The sequence below is a fragment of the Ursus americanus genome, chromosome 5, assembly GCF_024610735.1.
Source record: "Ursus americanus isolate L20-20 chromosome 5, mUrsAme1.1.p, whole genome shotgun sequence".
NCBI lineage: Eukaryota > Metazoa > Chordata > Mammalia > Carnivora > Ursidae > Ursus > Ursus americanus.
Window position 1 is genome coordinate 4,814,899 of NC_142131.1, and position 15,013 is coordinate 4,829,911.

The following is a 15,013-nucleotide window of genomic DNA, read 5'->3' on the forward strand; positions in this document are numbered from 1 at the left end:
GACCCTGTTAGTTTCAGAACTCTAAAGTCTGCATTTCTCCCATGCATCTAGAACATTGAGAATATTGATAGCCTCAGAAGGTTCAGAAAACAGCTTTAGCAGTAGCCATCCAGCCACCCAGATATTTTCTTTTATTCCTAAAGTAGGAGCTATTGATAGTTTGGCCTCACATTAAAAATACAGATTTTAAGGAAGTTCCTTGCTAAGTTTTGTTCATCTTTATTTGTGCCAAATGAAAACTTTCGAAGAATGTTCATTTAGAATCTAGAAAGATTTATTAAGTATGTAGGTTTTACTGTCAGAAAAATTAAATTCCAAAGAAAATCATTCATTATGTAATATGGAAAAAGAACAACTCTAAAGACAAAAGTCAACTGTATTTGAACGAATTATCCATTCATGTTGGGCTCTGTCTCCCTACTCTTCATTAAGAATTTATCAATTTCTTAGAAGGAAAACCTACTATACAGTGACGCTATATCAATATTTAATGTAATAGTGCCTGGAGCACTAGATTGACTTTCTTATTGTGAAAATGGGAAAGGAAATTAAGACTCAGCCCTTTTTTCTAATGGCAAGATACTCAGATAAATTACAATTTTGTTGTTGTTCTTTACATCCTACGAGTGATAATGATCAGATTCTTTGTGTTCATTGATATGTTCTTGCTAGTTTCATTTTGTCAGACTTAACTGCAACATTTAATGTTATCGATCAGTCTGGAAAGTGCTAGGATGTCCTAACATTCCCATGATTATGTGGCTTGGCTCTAGCCTGTCCAAAAAAAAAAAAAAGTGGCTTGTTGGTCTTTTCCACTGGGTTCCTGAAATACCCACTATTTTCCCTACATTCTCTGAGGGTGGTCACTCATGTCTTACTATACATAGCATATTAGCAAAATTCCCAACAGATTTTTGCTTTTATTTTCACATCTAGTGTATTCAGTAAAAGTGTAATATATTCCTGACAACTGGCAAACCTCTTGATATTTCTCTGCTGCTTGCCTACCTACCTTTCAGAGTAAGATATAATGATTCTGCTACTGTCCAGGTGTGGACTCTGGTATAACATCAAGTTCACACAAAATCAGGACATTCTATAAAGTAAAAACAGGAAAAGGACAGACATTACCCAATATGTATAGAGGTATACAATTCAGGCCGAGGCCATGTTTTATTGTTTGAGGTAGTCAAGCAGAAGTGGGGTCCTGACAGCATAGACATGAGAAAGCTGTTCTCATCAGGCAATCAGACTTGAAATATCATGTAACCATTGAGTCTAGTTACCAATGATTCTAGATCAACTCCATGATATAAGTTTCCAAGATTTTTTCCTCCAAAAGCAGCCCTTAACATGTCTCCCAAGAGCATTTTCTCCAGTGTTCACCATGGCATTTTCTCATTAACAGGTTTGTACTAAGTGAGTGCGACTTCTCCATGGATTTGGATGTTGTCAGAACATGTAAAATTACGTGCCTGGGAAAGTGCCTTGGTGAAAAACCAGTTAGACCATTAAATGCATTTAGAGAATCCGTCTAATAGTAGATCCATCTAATAATAGATTCTAATAGTTATATTAAAGCCAAAATATAGCTCTTATTCTTACAGCTTTCAACCCTGGCATTTCATTTTGCTTTAAGACCACTATATTCTGGATCATGTATTACCAGTGCCATCCAAATGAATCAGGACCAAGAAATTATCTCTTCACAGCAGGACAGCTCACCACAAAATGTATACATGATAACCCCATCCCTCATCTGTAGATGACTCTGTTGCCCAGATTTCTGTGGTGAGTGGGTTTGAAGTCAATTGGCCAGCTGCAGAATGGAGAACACTTATTACTCATCCCTATAGAAATAAACTTCTGATGATACATTGTTTATCCAAGCAGAGCGTCACTTCCAACTGCATAGTAATTATATATGTGTGTGTATATATATGTATATATATATAGTTATAGATAAATAACTGATTATATAAATGTAAATACAATGTGAATGATCCTTGAAATGTGGGTAACAGTATGTTCAGGAGATAACTCTCTGGAACAATATGATCAGAAGGAACATTATGATCATTTTTCCCAGATATAGGAAATATCTATTTGTTCTTCCTTTGATAGCATCATTATCTTTGAGGTTTTCTCAGTTCCTGTAATTTGAGTGGAATAGCTTCAAGTGACCCAGGGCTGGCCACTCAAATCATCACATCCCTGGGTTTGGTTTAGAGATGGGCTCATGATCCTGTCAGAGACAATGAGAATCAGTTCTCGGATGATAGAGGAGATGTTGGGAGAAAAACCCTCTAGCCGCTGATAGCCATCTTGATTTCAGGAGTGGAGAGATGGCGTAAGAATGACGCCAACACAGAGGACGGTAGAGAGAACCAGTACTCTGATGACATGGAATATACAGTTAGGTGAACCTAGAAATGATCTCTTTTGCCTAATCTCATTTAAATTGAAATTCTGTCATTTGAAACTGAAGCAGAACTGAATAATACATGGGTTTACTAATCAGGTAGGTCAAGGAAATCCTGCACACACCGTGTGTTAGTATTTCAGCAAGGAATCTGACAGTGTTTCTCAGGAAATCCTTGTGGATAACATGCAGAATTGTGGAATGGATGCAAGTACAGTCAGGTGACTTCATCAATAATTGAACAGTCATGTCCAAGAATGCTAATTCCATGTCAACCTGAAGGAAATTTTATAGTAGTGTGCCTTGGGGTTCTTCCCTTGCCCTGTCCTTTTTGACATATTTATCAAAGGTTTGGATGAGCACACTGATGGCCTTCCTATCAAATTCTACAGATGACAAGATGATTGGAGCACTAGATAGAATGTTGGATAACAGAGACAAGTCTCTAAAACTCTTCATAAGCTGGAGCATCAGAATGGAATTTTAAAAAGAACAAATGTAGAATCTTTGAATTAGATCCAAAAACTAATTATACAAATAACTGGGTAACACTAGAAGCTTAGTTAAGTGTAATTTCAAAATGGATCGGCAATGTGATACAGCTGTCTAAATAAATAAATAAGGAAATAAAGCTACATTAGATTGCATAAATAGGACACAACAGTGATGGAGGCAGATGTCGTATTGAACAAATCATGGGAAGGCTGGTAGGGCAGAAGCATATAGAGCCAAAGGAACTAAAGTTTTGCAAATATTTCTACCCGAATATCTAATGATCTGCCCCAGTGTGCCGAATCAGGTAAGCAGGAAGTGTACAGTTTACCAATGGAGACATTCATCACCCTTTTCCTGCTCCCACTTGTTATTTGAATCTTCTGTTTCCCCCCTCTCAAAAAGGAAGGGTTGGTGGTTTTTCTCTGAGAGAGATGTTATGCTACCTAATGAAGCAGGCAAGGAGGACAGGGAGAGGAAGAGACAGCAAAGCCGATGGGCACGTGCTGAGAAAGAGTTTGGGGGTGTTTAAATATAGCACTTTTTTCCAGAGCACTTTTAAGGTGTGAGAGAATAGAAAAGAAGGAAGGGGACTCAATTTGGATTATGGTAACAACCACTCAAGTACGTAAAAAACCAAAATGTATCTTTACCGTAATTACCCAGCTTTTGGTGGGAGTCCCTGGCTTTGTAAGTATTATTAGGACTCTTCATATATTTCCTTCTCAGCAGGTTCTGCCTCCTCCCCATTCCCTACCACAGGCATATAAAAGGCTCGTGGGAACACCTACCACATTCTTTTTTTTTTTTTTAAACCTACCACATTCTTAACCAAGAATATATAATAGTGGATTTTGTGCCACAATATGACTGGGACTGGAAGTAGACAAGGCTAATTTCTTCGAATGTTATAATCAACATAGTACTGGAGGTTTTGGCCACTACAATCAGACAATAAATTAAAATTAGAGGAAGAAAATTTGGAAGGGAGAAGATGAAATTGCCATTGTTTGTAGATTACATAATAATTTACATTAAAATATAAGAGAACTGCTGAACGATGAAAATTAAAAAGGGAGTTCAAGGTCAGCAAGGTTGAGAAATAAAAATATCATTAAACAAAGACAAATAGCATTCCTTTATACCAGCAATAACCAATTCAAAAATGTAGTAGAAAATAAAACATTATTTATAATAACTCAAATGCTAAAGACTATGAGCTGACCTAATGAAGGTCCTTATAGAGAAATTTTTAAATTTAAAAGAAGAGAGCAGATTTGAATAAATGGAAAGTCATACATATAAATGATATGTGTGATAAATGATTTACAGTTTATAGATATAGATTTCCACTAATTGATTTACAAATTAAATGCAATTACAATAAAACTTTCAGCAGAATATTTTGGGAAAACTAGATAAAACGGCTTCTTAAATTAATATGGAACAATAAAGGCCCATAAACAACTAAGACAATTTTGAAAAAGAAGAACAAATAAGGAGCTTGACCTAAGCAGATACTAAGAAATACTACAGATATTAAGAAGAACTGTAATAGGGGCGCCTGGGTGGCACAGCGGTTAAGCGTCTGCCTTCGGCTCAGGGCGTGATCCCGGCGTTATGGGATTGAGCCCCACGTCAGGCTCCTCTGCTATGAGCCTGCTTCTTCCTCTCCCACTCCCCCTGCTTGTGTTCCCTCCTCGCTGGCTGTCTCTATCTCTGTCGTATAAATAAAAAATCTTTAAAAAAAAAAAAAAGAAGAACTGTAATAGTTAAAGCACTATCCTACTGGTGAAGAACAAATGACAAATAAATAAGAGTTATGAAACAGATCCTATATGAGAATGCTTGGGACCTTAGGGTAGAAAAAGATGTTTTAAAATAGACCTTCAAAGTATAATCCCTAAAAAGAATTAGGGATGGAGTTTGGCTATATCAAAACAATTCGAAGTTCCTATTGAATAGGGATACTATATACAGTATTAAAAAGTGACTCATATACTGGAAGATCTTTACTACATTTATAACAGACAAACCATTAGTTTCTAGAATATATAAGGAATTCTCAACAATCTGCAGAAAAGACAGAAATCCAACAGAAAAATGGGTAAAAGTATGAATAGGCAGTTCACTGAAAATCTAATCAGGAAAAAACATTTGAAGAGATGTTTAATCTCACTTATAATTAAAAAAATGTTAAGACTATCAGGATATATCACTTGATATTATTCATACTGGCAAAATTTAAGCATTAAATGTGTATACCTTGTGATTCAGGAGCTCCACTCCTGGTACAATAGTGTACAGGAAGTGCAAGGAGGTGCAAGGAGGACACTGCATGATTGTTTTTGGTGGTAGGAGTTAGAGGCAACATGTGTGTCCCTCACTAGGGGAAGAGTATGATAGAGCACTTGCCTAAGATGGAATAATATGCAGTGGTCAAAAGAAAGTGAATTAGATCCTTATATAGTAGCATGGCTGGATCTCACAGTGGTATATACATAAATGGAATACTACTCAGCCTTAAAAAGAAGAAAATTCTGCAATATGTGACACCGTGGATGAACCTGGAGGACATGATGCTAAGTGAAAGAAGCTGATCATGACAGACAAATGCTGCATGATTCCACTTACATGAGATTTCTAAAATGGATTCATAGAATCAAAGAGTAGAATGATGGTTGTGAGAAGAGGAAAATGGGGAGCCATTAATCCACAGGCATAAAGTTTTACTTAAGATGAGTAAGCTGTAGAGATCTAGGTACAACACTAAACCTATAGTCAACAATAACGTATTGAAGACTTAATTTGCTAAAAAGGTAGATCTCATATAAATGTTCTTACCACAGTAAAATAGGCAAAATAAATGAGGTTTATCACAAAATAACAATTGTGTAAATTTCTAAAAAACAATTTCACACATACCAAACAGTATTTTTATAGCTACACATATATACGCAGAAACAAAGGTATAAAGGGACATCGGAAGTATTCACGTTGCAAACAAAAGAATGGGGATCTATGAAAGGATGGGAAATGGGATCAGGGATAAGGATGAAGGAGAAGAATAAATTAAAAGGAGGGGACTTGCATGGACCAATTAAGTGCTAAGAACTAAAGAGCATAATTAATTCTGTATAGGCAAAGACCCCAAAAAAGGGAAAGTGGGGGAGAAAAAGACTACTTAAAGGGCAGGGACTTAGGATTTCCTTCTCCATAAAACATTTAGATGAGGTTTCATCACCCAGATTTCAGGCGTTAGCTGCTTTTAAATGATCTGTGGAGGAAGTAGCCTTTTGCTCCTGAGGTCCTAAGGTTCAAACTGTCTACACATCAAAAGAAATCAACTTAATTTATAAATTATGCATTCTCCCTTCCTTTCATATGTCTATCTGTCTAGTTATATCCTAAAGCATAATCATTTATATGGTGCCATAGTATATAAAGCATTTTCATGTGAACTACACCAGTTTTTTGAACTATAACTTTGATCTTCATAAAAATATGTAAAGGTATTATTAATGGTGAGTTAGGTATTATTATTATTATTATTGGTTTCTCCTTTTATAGACTGTAAGCAGTCTCATTTTTCCCAAGTCACAGTGGAAAGAGCTAGAACCAGGGGTTGACTCCAGATTGCATGACATAAAAATCTCATGATCTTTCCACTGAATCCATTCTCTGGAGGTGAATGTGCCCAATATACTATTTTCCTTAATCACGGACATCTCTGGGAGGAAGGAAATACTACAAAATGAGGAAACCATAGCTCAGAAGTTTTAACCAAAGTCTGACATTAACAATTGCAGGACCCAAGACTTAAACTCAGTTTCTGTGCTTTAATCAGCAAAAGGCCAATGTTGAAACAACATCAGACCAAAGGTCTCTACAAAATGGGCTTCTTAAAAATACACAAGCAAGTGTTTAAAAATTTACTAGCAGCTCTGAATCCTTTTGAGGGCCCGCTGAGCCCTTCCAGAGGCTCCTGCAGTCTCTAAAACTCGGCTTTGGCTGGCAAGGAAACGCTGCCGGCAGTAGAGCCAGGCTCGGCACCAGACCCCTCCAGGCCTATCTGGTCAGAGCCACCTAGCTCTCTGCTCCGAGAGCCAGAAATCAGGGATGATGTTTCCCTTGCATCACGATTGAGCACATTTAGTGGACAGGCAGGAGTTTAGACAGAAGGTATGCTAGTTCCTCTATATTTACAACATCCCTGATGGGGTCAGTGAAACTTCCTAAATAGGTATTAACTCCTTAAACAGGGTTGGAAGGTCTGTAACCAAACTCAGGAACTGTGGTTCTCAACCCTAGCCAGGCAATAGAATCACCCGAGGAATTTACAAAAACACTGATGCCTTTACCCAGCAGACCAGTTAAATCAGAATCTCTTGAGAGCAGAACCCGTGTATCAGAACCTTGTTCAAAATCTCCCTAGAGAGTGATGAATATGTTCTGTAACTAGATTGTGGCGATGATTGTGTGACCTTGTGAATAAGAACCACTGATTTGTACACTTTAGCAGGGTCATTTTTATGATGTGTCAAATTATACCTCAAAAAAAAAAAAATACTTTCTCCGGTTATTCTAATGGATAGCCTAGGCTGAGAACAGCTATGAGATTGGACAGTGCTTTCCAATCTGGGCCTCATCTTGGAATCTCTTGGGGAGCTTTAAAAAATACTGAAGCCTAGTCATAATCACCATAGATTCTGATGTTATTGGTCTGGGCAGCGGGAGTTTAAAAGCCTCCCCAGGTGATAGTAATGTGCAGCCAGGTTGAGACCACTGGTCCGGAACGGTGGCCCTCAACCTGGGCTCCCCAGAGAAGCACCTGGAAACTTGTTAGAAATGCAGGTTCTTGGTCCCACCCTAGACCTACTGAATCAGAAACTCTGGGGTTGGGTCCAGCAATCTACATTTTAATAAGCCCTCCAGATGATTCTGATGCTGGCTACAGTTTGAGAACCATTGTTCTAGCTGTCAGGGAAATTGCATTCCAATCCAGTTACCCTTAAATTTCCCTAATCCCTAAAGACTTGTGTTCCAGATGTAAAAAAAACCCTTTTCATACCTAGCACCATGCTAGACAACAGTGACTGAAGGTCTAGCTGGAAAGCGACCCACTTGGAACCAATTAATGAGGAGGAAACTATGTAAGATGCTGGTTTATAATGTTTCTCGTGTTCATTTCAGCCTGGTGAGTTAAGGTAGGGAGCAGGAGGATCTGAGCATGCGGGACTGGATGTGCTTGGGGAGTGGGGGAGAGAGGGAAGGGGATGCACATAAAGAGCTTGCTGCCTGCTGGGGGAGGAGGGACTCACCTGGGGGTTGAGGCTGGTAGAACAAGCAGGTCTTTTTGAGGCAGACAGAGGTCGGAGGTCGTGGAGGCTTTGATCAAGGTGGCAGCTTCATTGGTGGCTGCAGCAACAACCACTTCCGAGATGGAGGCGGTAATTTCAGAGGTAGTGGTGGTGACAGAGGGGGATTTGGACAAGGAGGTGGCTGCGGAGGCTTTAACAAAGGCCAAGACTCCGGAACCTGTAGTTGTATTAGGGGAGTTCCTGCATCCCTGTGAAGATGACATAGTTTGTAAATGTACTACAGGTGAAGATAAGGTGCCTTATTTCAATGATACGGTTTATTTAGAGAAGAAAGAACAAATTAGTAAAGTGGGTGAAATATTTGGACAACTTAGAGATGTTTGTTTTTCCATTAAATTATCAGCAAATATGAAGGCATCTTCCTTTCAACAACTGCAGAAGTTGTATATAGACTCCTAGAAACTGCTACCACTGCAGAGGGTTTTACCTCCACCTCCAGGTGGGAAGCGACCTCCAAGAGCAGGTGGCAGCAGGCGGAGGACGTAGCCGAGGTGACAGAGGTGCTGGTTTTAGAGGTGGCAAGAGAAGGTGGAAGTGGCGGTTTCGGGGGAGGAAGGGTGGCGGTTTCAGAGGGAGAGGACATGAAGTGGAACAGCTGACGGAAACTTCCTGCATGATCTACTTTTATAGCTCGGAAGCTTGTTTCTTGAGCCAGTCTTGAAGCACTGGTCATTTTAATGCTGTGGAACTAAAATGTCAATGCCATGCAAGTGTGCGTGCAACAAAATAGGCAATTTCGCTCTAAAAGAGTATGAACGAGTGTTTTAACGTTTTCTTCGATGCTTGGGACTCTGCGGGTGCTTAATAAAGGGACAATTTTCATTTGAAGCATTAAGAAGAGTATGTTAGTTTTGTATTACACAATGCATTGTGTAAGCTCAAATCTTCTCTTTTCTTTTTAAAAATATTTTAATTCTTTATTTGAGAGAGTGAGCGAGAGAGAGGGCACAAGCCAGGGGGAGAGGCAGAGGGAGAAGCAGGCTCCCTGCTGAGCGGGGAGCCCAACGCAAGGCTCAATCCCAGGACCCTGGGATCATGACGTGAGCCAAAGGCAGACGCTTAACCTACTGAGCCACCCACGCACCCTTCAAATCTTTTCTTAATCTTAGCCTTTTTATGCCAGTGATTCTTTGGGATGCCTGGGTGGTGCAGTTGGTTAAGCGCCCAACTCTAAAAAAAAGATCCCGGCTCTTGGTTTAGGCTCAGGTCCTGTTCTCAGGGTCATGAAACTAGTTGTCTCAGCCCTGGCGGAGTCTGCGTTAAGACTCTCTCTCCCTCTCTCTCCCCCTCCCCTGCCAAAATAAATGAGTAAATCTTTAAGCCAGTGATTTTCCTTTTTCTTGGTTTTGATCAATAAATGATTCTTCCTTCTACCTTCTGCAGCTATTTGAGAATGTTGTTGGAATAGCTTTGACATTTTAAAAAATACATTGTTTAGAACTTTGTTTTCTAAGTTTGTAATGAAAAACCTAGATTTAAATCTGTATTGAAGATTTTGAGATAATTTTTTTTCTACCTGCCAGCCCACAGTTGTGAAATATGTTACTGCATCGTTAATTATAGATTCTTAATGAAGTAGATTTCCCTAGATTTTCGGCATTTGTGGCAACCTCTCTTAACAAAATTGATCTAAAATCAGTCTTTGAAGAAATGGCTACATTATTTGTCCTATCTTAGGTCAGTTTGATATAACGAGGTTGCTAATAATTTATCCCCCTACCACTAATTACTCCCAAATTACAAATAGAAGACTCAGAACCTATTGTTAAGCCTAGTTTATTTGAGAGCATTACGGTATCTCACACAGACACACACACACACACACACACACACACACACACACCCTCTTCAGGCTCATTAACACAGGGATGACACAGCAATATTTCTGGGGCCTGAATTTTGACCACCCTTTCATTTGAATAGAGAGAAGTTGCAAATCCAAGACCTGTGCCCTTGAAATAGTGCCTTAAATTTGGCTTCCAAGGCCTGTCAGCATCAGAATGTAGTTTTGTGTACCTCTGTCTACCTCTTATTCTCTCCCAGCTAAGAGAACTTCAACTCATGCTGCCAGACATATGTCTCAGCCCTTGAGCCCTATCCCATTCCCAGTGGGGCCTTGCCCTGGTACGCCATCACCGTGGTGACTTTCAAACATCCCCCAAGAGGCCTGAGCAGGTGAGTCAATGCATGGAGCTCATTATCCCACAGAGCCAGAAAAGAGACTAATGCATAGAAGAGTAGTTGGAAATCATGGAAGATAAGTAAAAGATAGTTATCAGGACCATTTATGGTAATTCTTTAGACGATGGACAATTAAGTAAAATCAGAAAAGAATGAGGTTGAAAATAATTGGAAATAAGGTCAGTAAATTGGGTATGAAGGAAATATTCTCTAGTGAAGAATAATTCTTGAAACATCAGATAGTCATTTCTATAAATTTATTGGGAGTTACTTTCAAAAAATCATATGTGAAAAAATTCTCTGAGTTGGTAGGATCTTTCTGCCTTGGAGACTCTGGGAAGTCCTTTTAAATGTGTCTCTCACTAGTTCTCAGGACTCCCTGAGTCTTGAAAATCGATTTCTACTCATTCTCCATGGAGTTCTTTGTCCAAATATTATTGGCAACATTTTTAAAAAGTTATAATCACACATAGTGACTGATCCATTATCTTTCACTCATAGCATATCAATAATCTCCCGAAGTAGATAATTATATCATCATATGCAATATGATCTCTGAATATAACAGGTGTGGTTAGAAGGGGACACAGATGAGATGACAGCAAAAGGTCTGCTCAGGGATGAACACTTTAAAAAAAATTGCCTAGTTTTTCATAAACATTACCACCTGAAGATAATCAGAAAATATACCTGATAGCATAGATTTCATTTTTCTTCTGGTACTTGATTACTCCTGTGATAATTTAAAAAAATCACATTGAAAAAAGATTTCATTATATAACCAATCTAAACACAGTGTATTATGTATTAGCATTAAAGTGAAATTACATAAGTTTATACTCATGATAGCTGAAATAAAAGAGATTAATAAAATAATTGTTAACATATATTCTTTCCAGAGCCTTAGTAGAAATACCGAGAAGCTAGTTTTAAGACAGTTAGTAAAATATTTTTCTCTCTAAAAAATCATGGAGGATTATATAAAAATATGAAATGGAGATCTTTTAAATTGTAATGGAAGAAAGTGTATATTAACTCTCAAGTAGCATAAGAAGAGAATTTCTTTGTTTTTCTGCCATGAAAAGAACTATTGCCTCAAGGCAAAAAATAAGAGACCTCATGATGTTAATGATTCCAAAAGCAATTGAATAAAACCATCTCTCTCTAGTTTTCACAGATAGTTCAATGTGTAGGGAAGATCTAAATGTGAGTGCAAAAATTGTTATGTTTTCTGAAACCACTTTTTTTAATTAATAACCTTTTTCTTTTTAGAGTAGGTTTAGGTTCACAGCAAAACTAAGCCGAAAGTACAGAGTTTCAGGATACATTCTGCACCCTGCCCCACACCATACAACCTTCCCTACAACTGACTTTCTCTCCCAGTGTGGAACATTCATGACAATTGATGGAATTACACCAACACATCCATATCACCTGAAGCCCATGGTTTACATTAGGGCTCACTCTTGGTGATGTACATTCTATGGGTTTGAACAAGTGTGTAATAACATGGGTCCATTGTAGTACCATACAGAGAAGTTTCACTGCCCTCAGAATCCTCTGTTCTTGGCCTAGTCACTCCTCCCTCCTCCTTAACCCCTGGAACTACTGATCTTTTCACTGTCTCCATTGTTTTGTTGCCTTTTCCACAACGTCAGTCACATGGTTGGGATCATATAGTAGGTAGCTTTTTCAGATTGGCATCTTTCACTTAGTAATAGATTTTTAGGATGCATTCACATCTTTTTGTGGCTTGATATCTTATTTCTTTTTTATTTTGAGTAATTAATATTCAGTTGTCTGGATGTACCACAGTTTTCTTACCCATTCACCTACTGAGAGAGATCGTGAATGCTTCCAGGTTTTGATAATTCTGAAGAAAGCTGCTATCAATATCCACATGCCAGTTTTTGTGTGAATCTAAGTTTTCAGTTCATTTGGGTAAGTACCAAGGAGAGTAATTGCTGGATTATATGGGAAAATATGTGTAGTTTTGTAAGAAACTACCAAATTGTCTTCCAAACTGACTGTACCATTTTGCATTCCTGCCAGCGATGAGTGAGATTTCCTATTGCTCGTCCTTGTCAACATTTGGTGCTGTCAGTGTTGCAGATTTTGGCCATTCTATGGTAAGTGTGTAGTGGTATGTCATTATTTTATTTTGAATTGTTCCTGATCTTAGTGGGAAAGCTTTGAGTTTCTCTCCATTAAATATGTTAGCTGTAGATTTTTAAGAAGATATTCCTTACCAAGTTGAGGAATTTCCCCTTCTATTCCTAGTTTGCTGAGAGGTTTTTTTTTTAATCATGTGTGAGTATTAGATTTTGTCAAATGCTTTTTCTGCATCTGTTAGTGTGATCATGTGATTTTTCTTCTTTAACCTGTTGATGTAATAGATGACATCAATTGATTTTTGAATGTTGAACCAAACCTGCATACCTGATATGCTAATCCCACTTGATAATGGTGTATAATTCTTTTTATACATCGTTGACTTTGATTTGTTTATATTTTGTTGAAGATTTTTACATTTATGTTCATGATATTGGTCTGTAGTTTTCTTGTAATGGTTTTGTCTGATTTTGGTATTAGGGTAATGCTGACCTCATAGAATAAGTTAGGAAGTATTCTGTTTTTATCTTTTGGATGAAATTATAGAGAATTAGTATAATTTCTTCCTTAAATGTGTGGTACAATTTACCAGCAAATCCATCTGGTCCTTGTGCTTTCTGTTTTGAAAGGTTAATTATTGATTCAATTTCTTTAATAGATATAGGTCTTTTTAGATTGTCTATTTCTGTTTGTGTGGGTTTTGGTAGATTGTGTCTTTCAAGGAATAGGGTGGCCAAATTTGTGGTCATGGAGTCATTCATAATATTTCTATATTATCCTTCTAGTGTCCATGGGATCTATAGTGATGTCCCCTCTTTCATTTCTGGTATTATTTATTTGTGTCTTCTCTCTTTTCTTCTTAGTTAGTGTGGTTAGAGGCTTATAAATTTTGATGATCTTTTCAAAGAATCAGCTTTTGGTTTTGTGGATTCTGTCTATTAATTTTCAGTTTTTAATTTCATTGATTTCTGTTCTAATTTTTTTCTTTTGCTTACTTTGGATTTAATTTGCTCTGTTTTCTAGTTTTCTAGTTTCTAAGATGGAAACTTAGAGTATAGGTTTCAAATCTTTCTTCCTTTCTAATACATGTATTCAATGATAAATTTCTCCCTTCGCACTGCTTTCATTGTATCCCACAAATTTTGATAACTTATACTTCATTTCTGTTTCGTTAAAAATATTTTAAAATTTATCTCAAGATTTTTTCTTTGATGTCTATGTCATTTAGATATATGTTGTTTAATCTCCAAATCCTTAGAATTTTCCAATTATCTTTCCATTATTGATTTCTAGTTTAATTCCATTGTGGTCTGAGAGCAGACGTTACATGATTTCTCTTCTTTTAAAATTGTTGGTGTAGTTTATGGCCAGAATGTGGTTTATCTTAGTGAATATTCCATGCAAACTTGCAAAAAAATGTGAAATCATCTGTTGTTGGACAAAGTAGTCTATAGATGTCAATTACATCCAGCTGATTCATGGTGCTGTTGACTTCAACCATATCCTTCCTGATTTTTCTGCCTGCTAGATCTGTCCATTTCTATCAGAGTGGTGTTAGTCTCCAGCTAAAATAGTGGATTCATCGATTTCTCCTTACAGTTCTTTCAGTTTTACCTCATGTATATTGATGCTCTGTTGTTAGGTGCATTCCCATTAAGAATTACTATGTCTTCTTGGAGGCATTAATGACAGTGCCATTATAGCACCCCTCTTTATCCCTAATAACTTCCCTTGCTTGCAGTCTGTCCTGTCTGACTTTAGTATAGCTACTCCCCCTTCCTTCTGCTAGAGTATATCTTTCTCCATTTGTTTACTTTTAATCTATATGTGTCTTTTTATTTAGAGTGGGGTGTCTGTAAAAACCACAACATATAGTTGTGTCGTGTTTTTTATTCATTCTGGCAATCTTTGTCTTTTAGTTAGCGTATTTAGACCACTGATGTTCAAAGTGATAATTGATCATGGTTGGATTAATATATACCATTTTTGTTATTGTTTTCTATTTGTTGCCTTTGTTCTTTGTGCCTGTTTTTGTTTTCCACACCTTTTCTGCCTTCTGTGGTTTTCACTGAGCATTCTACATGATTCCATTTTCTTCCCTTTCTTAGCATATCAATTATACTTTTTAAAAAACTTTTTTAGTGGTTACCCTAGAATTCACATTATATATTTGCAACTAAACCGAATATACTTTTAAACAAAACTATACTGCTTCATGGGTTGTGTGAGTACCCTATAATAACAAATATTCCTAATATCTCCCTCTTCTATCTTGTTTTACTGTTGTCATTCATTTCACTTATACATAAGCATACATAATCACATATATTACATACATAATTAAGTCTGATGTATATATATATATATATCCCCAAATGTTGTTGCTATTATTATTTTGAATAAGCTGTTATTTATTAGATCAATT

General features: G+C 37.3%; 1 pseudogene; it reads left to right on the forward strand.

The window, feature by feature from the left end:
- The first annotated feature begins 2,356 nt into the window (after window positions 1-2,356).
- On the forward strand, window positions 2,357-8,956 carry LOC123799299 (H/ACA ribonucleoprotein complex subunit 1 pseudogene; annotated as a pseudogene).
- Window positions 8,957-15,013: the final 6,057 nt, after the last annotated feature.